We start from the raw sequence: 6,207 nt of genomic DNA on the forward strand, positions 1-6,207 counted from the left end.
TGAGCGACCCAACTTTTCTTAGTAGTAATGGCTCCAGTTAAAGTTATTGTAAATTATATACAGTATATTTTTTTAAATAACAAAGATGTTATACTTACCTCCTGTGTGCACTGAGTGGCCCCAATCCTCCTGTTTTGGGGTTCCCCCCAGCACTCCCGGGTCTTGTTTTTCATGGTGCGCCACCATAGGAAGTCGCTTCGTATTGTGTCTCACCTGCAGGCTCGATCTTGAGCCATGCTGCCTGTGTCCATAGACATTGATAGCCATTGGCTCCCGCTGCTTGAGCTAAGCTTGTGAGAGTGGGGAGAGCCACTACAGACTACAGACTGGCACAGCGCTTGATCGAGTGAGGGCTCAGCTAAGTATGGGGGGGGGGGGGGTTGGGGTAAGGGAGCAATGCAGGTACTGGGACATTTTTTACCCTAATGAAGGAACTGCATTACGGTAAAATATATTTAGGCTTTTCAACCAATTTACCACTCACAGAGCTGGAAGGCAGCTGAGGAGGACACCTGTATACATGTAATTTTTCTGTAGGCTGACAGCAACGAACAAGCTTATGTCCCTTTTGACCTCCAGTTTCAGGCCAGTCCCTACTATATCCACTATCACAGCCCTGATGAAGGGGGAGGCTCTTCCCCCGCAACATGTTGGCTCTTCTCATTACATGTGAACCGTAAAATTCAATAAATAACTTTTAATAAAGTGTGATGACCTTCGATACCGAGCGCACCTCTGTACCCATTCAAACTTAGCCTGCAGGTAATGGGATACACCATTGTATAGTGCTGTATCCCCCCCCCCCCCCCAAAAAAAATATATACTGTACTTTAAGACTTTAAGCCTCATAAGCGGGTAGGGGAGGGCCATTGTGACACAGGCACAGAGATCTCACAACTGGATCCTTTGACAGATATAGATAACCAGGAGATGATTTACCCAAGCAGTATCTAACTAAAACAGTTGAGCCTCATGCACACAGGGCATTAAAAAACATGCCGGGACCTACGCCAGGAAAAAGCGGCTGTATAAACGCACCTTTAGAAGCATTTTGCACTAGCGTTAATGCGCGTTTAGCCGCGTTACCGTTTAGCAGCGTTTCTCTGCCCTCTTCCATTTTCTACTCCCAAATCCAATTACTACAGCTTAAACACTCTTGGCACAGCTTAACGATGTATACAGCGTTAACACGCGTTTAGCCGGGTCAGGTGTTTTGGCAGCTGTAATGCAATGGCCCTGGGATTTTTTTTCAGCTTGAAAACGCCTATGCCACTTACAGCTCCTAAAAGCCTGTGTGTGCATAGACAATAGAATTAAGCTGTTAAAAAAAAAACGCCTGATGCCCCTAAAAGTGGCAGGAAAAACACCCAGTGTGTATGAGGCATTATAGATCAGTTTTTGGTATTCTATGCTTTTGCAGGAGCTCTGAGGAAGGGAGCATGTCTCCCGAAACACGTTAGCGGTCCTAGTACAGGGACGTGTCCTTTTACACATGGCTTTTTCATAAACTTTTTAAAAAGGTCGAAGGGTAATGCACTAGGCGTTTGCGCCTCCTTTCTTGTCTGTTTTATGTATTAAAGATGTGCAAAGGCCATCAAATACATCTGAACTTTTTTAATACATTGCAACTTGCCAGTCCTTAGATGTGGTGCCTGCATTTGTTTTCTCTTACTGCAAATAAAGCAAAATACCTATTAATCCCGCAATAAATCTTGTATCCCCGTAACTGGATTTGGATTCAACTTAAATCTTAATCAATGTTATCAGCTTTCTAAACTAACTTCTGTGAACTACTTGCACAAAGAAACAACCCTCTATAGAATTGAGAAGGTAATTGGGTATGGAACAAACATACAATTTTCTGATAGTGTGGACACAACTTTCGAAAGACGATTCTGACCTTCCGCACAAAAATTTCCAAAGGGACAAACTTCAAATTTTTTCCCGTACGGGAACAGAACAAATGATTTTGGCCTAATATGTACAGTTTTTGTACGATTTTCGTATGAGAAATATCAGGTACAAAAGACTGCGCATGATCAGAAACAACAAATAACAAACATAAAAGCCTTTGTCGTACGATAATTTTTGTAACTTTTTTCTATCCTCGGTTCTGACGTGACTTTCTCATAAGCCCTAGTTTACGGCAGCTGCGTTTGCATGTGCACAGCAGCTCATTCATTTGAATGGGCTGCTGTATTTTCTGAGAACACAGGGCCTCAGGGAAACCGCAGTGCTTTGCGATTCCCAGAGAGTGGGGCTGCCATTAGGATTAGCATCTCCTCAGCAGCAGCGCTTTTTTCTCTGCAGTTGCGGGAAGGCATGTGATGATGACTCGCCTTCCCGCACCCACTCAGATGTGAACCTAGCCTAAGGACTGATAAATTGTAGTATATTACATTTTTATTTTTGGCTTTAGATAACATTTAAACATTAGGACTCAATTAGATTTTAGCTTGCTACAATCTGACAAGTAAAAAAATTGGATTTTTAACTTACCGTAAAATCAATTTCTCTGATGTTCACTGACAGACACAGCTCCTGATGATCTCAACCATTGGGTTATACTGCCCCCTAGGAGAAGGACACTAGGCAGAAAAAGAATCTGGCTACGCCTATGGGCAGTCCCAGGGGGTATACTCCCTCTCTCTGCTATAGGTACTCAGTTTTGTTACAAGCAGTGTCAGAGAAAATACAACTCCACAGAGGGGTGGGTGCTGTGTCCGTCAATGAACATCAGAGAAATGGATTTTACAGTAAGTCAAAAATTACATTTTCTCTTTCGTTTATTGACGAGCACAGCTCCCGATATTCTTAACCATTGAGATGTCCCAAAGCATGAGGAGTTGGAACAGCAAAAAATTCCCAAGGCTAAAAACAGTAGCCAGCCAGACTCTAGAGGAGGCCCTGAAGGGCTCCAATCCCTTGTCAGTCGACCCTGAGGGTCAAAAAAAAAAAAAAAAAAACGTATGAGCCGAGAAGGAGGGCCCACATCTATGACGAGGGTCCTTGCCCTTAGTAGCCTGTGGAAAAAGGGTACTTCTACCCCCTGTGAGACCTTTAATGATGTCATCCAGGGTAGCACCAATCAGATGATCTCCCTAAACGGGAAGATCAGTCAAGGCCTTTTTAGAAGTCTAGTCTGCAGACCAGCACTTGAGCCAAAAGACACGCCAAAGGACTACTGTCGAAACAGAGAGTCGAGCCACTAGGGAAGCCGCATCCATAGAGGCATCACAGATAAACTGCAGCCCCTGGACCAGCTGGTCCGCCAGCTCAGCAAAGGCAGGGGGGAGGTGTCCTCCCTCTAGGTCACGGCGCAAAAGGTTAGCCCACTCGTTCAGAGTCTGCGACACCAGAGCAATGATGAATATCGGCCTCAGTGCCGAACCAGCCAGGGTGTACATATTGCGGGCCACAGCCTCTGCCTTCCTGTCAGCCAGGTCCTTAATGGACGGGGACTCATCAACTGGAATCATGGTTGCCTTGTTTGATCTGGAAACTGGAGGGTACACCACCGCTGGAAAAGTCCACTTCTTAAGAAAGGACTCCTTATAGGGCTATCTCCTAGCAAAGCGCTTGGGGACCCCAAGGGGACGCTTTGGTCGTCCCCACTATGTAGTGCCATTTCTGTCAAAATAGGAGGGGAAAGGGAACACCTCTGGATGGCTTGTAAGTGCCAAAGGGGACCTGCGCCTCCGTCGCAGCTGCAGCTGCGTCATCCATCTTTAAGGTCTCACACACAGATACAATAAGTGCGTCCCCCAGCGCCTTTTCGTGCGCAGTTGCAGAACTGGAGGAATCCTCCTCTCTATCTGAGGATTCAGGGCCTGTGGTCGCAGATCCATGCAGAGTGACTCATGTCCTCGGCGGCCGAATCAGATTCAGGATCTAAGGGGACAGATGAGGCAGAGGAGGGGGGGGGGGGGCACTTTTTTTGCCAGCGTATCGCCCAAAAGCTAACTCCACCCGGGAAACAAAAGACTCCAGGACTGCCGTCAGTGTGTCGATGGATGGTTGGGACCCGCAGTGCCCCGCGGCTTCAGAGAGGGGATTAGGTGGGGAGATATGCTCTAAAACAGTGGTCCTCAACTCCGGTCCTCAGGGCCCACTAACAGGCCAGATTTTAAGTATTACCTTGGGGAAATGCAGACTAGAGTACTGCAATCACTGAGCAGCAAATGATATCACCTGGGATGGATTTCAGTTATCTTGCAAACCTGGCCTGTTAGTGGGCCCTGAGGACCAGGGTTGAGGACCACTGCTCTAAAAGACTCCACGAGTCACCAGGGGGACCCCACAAAAAAGTGTAAAACACTACTAAGGGACACCCTCACCGCTCTGACAGCACACCCAGTTGCCAGTCATAGAGCCCCAATCAATCCTCAGCAGAGTGGGAGAGGACCCCATCAGACTCACCACCTCACAGAAACCAGGCACCACAGCCACCAGGAGATTCTGCACTGCACGTACGGCGATCAGGAAAAGAAAGGGTCCAGGAGTCAGCACCAGGGGATGAGGAGGGGCTCCCACCATCAAAATTTCCACCCATAGGGCTCCACTGTTATGGCCGCCGCTGTTTTCTATGGCAAACCACCGCAAAAGGGCCGCCAGACTACACAAACATGGCCGCCGTGCATTGCAGCACAAAGGCTACAAGAAAATGGCTGTTCTGTACGGCACCACGAGACTCCCAGGGACCCAGGAGGGATCCCTAGGCCTCAGCCCCCCCCCCCGCACAGCTGATCGTCTGGCGGCGCAGCCCCCCCCCGCCCCCATCACCAGCATAGCACCCTGCCCCCACCCCGGATGGTGTCCTAGACCACCCTCACAGCCCCAGCATTAGTCGAGGGAGGGTAGCATGGGGGAAAGGTGAGGGGGGTACCTAATGAGAAGGAGGGGAACCCGGGGGTCTGACTGTGCCATGGGGGGGCCCGCGTCCACCCCAAAACCCTCCAGGGGGAGAGGGGGGACAGCTACTCACCATACCAGGAACTAAGCGGGCACCAATCTAGACAGAACCCCTCGCCATTGAAATGGAGGGGGGGGCTGTTGGCCAGGAGGAATGCTCCAACTCGGGCCGAGACCCGGTCGTATGCGACCTTGCAAGGCTTTTAACCTGCAGGCCAGCCCCCGTCCAGTGGGGCTATCTCGCGGACGACCTAGCACGGAGCTTAGGTCTGCGTGTGCTTGCTGGCCAGCCTGGGGTGACCACTAAATCTAGATTATCCAGCCCATCGCCGAATCCGGCAATTGATTGTAGATCTCACAGGAAAAACCAGGAGAAAGAAATCTATCTAAAAGATAAAAATTTGCCAGGACCAGAGATCCCAGCAAGGAACTAAGTCCTTACTCCCGACCAGGCAGAAAAAAACTGCTTGTAAAAAACTGAGTACCTATAGCAGAGAGAGGGAGTATACCCCCTGGGACTGCCCATAGGCATAGCCAGTTTTTTTTTTTCTGCCTAGTGTCCTACTTCTGTAGGGGGCAGTATAAACCCAATGGTTAAGAATATCAGGAGTTATGTCCGTCAATGAACGAAAGAGAAAATGTGAATTCTGATTGGTCACTATAAGTTAATGCACTTTGTATTCAGTGACTAAACACTGTGCAGCACCTAAATTGCGTAACTATTTTGTTTTACTGACCGGCTTATTCACTATGGTTTGGGACAGCTGCATCCCAATCAATTTCCTGCTTCTCTACATTTTTCAACTGCTGCAAAATGACAGTTCAAACAAAGGAAGCATGCACAGGTGTGAAAGGTTGCAATTATATAACAATACCTGCTGGTTTAAAAAAAAATCCCTTTCACGATAATTGAGCAATATGCAAGGGGTTTGATAAGTGCCCATTCACACTACCGCGACTTGTCAGGCGACTGGTCAGCCTGACAAGTCGCGGTCCATGCAGTGCTACGGGAACCGTTCTAATAGGAGCGACTCAAGTCTCTCCGACTTAGAAAATAGTTCCTGTACTACTTCGGGGCGACATCGGAGCGACTTGCATTTACATTCATTATATGAAGTCCGTGCAAGTCCAGCCGAAGTCGCGGTGCACGCAACTTCACAGGTCGCCCCCGAAGTCGTGCCGCGGTAGTGCACTTAGGCTGGCCATACACTATACAATTTTCTTGTTCAACTTTCCTTTAGATTTACCAAAACCTTAAAATTCCAATAAAAATTACTTAAAAAAAGATTTACCAAA

This window comes from Pelophylax lessonae (assembly GCF_965119305.1).
Source record: "Pelophylax lessonae genome assembly, chromosome: 6".
Lineage (NCBI taxonomy): Eukaryota > Metazoa > Chordata > Amphibia > Anura > Ranidae > Pelophylax > Pelophylax lessonae.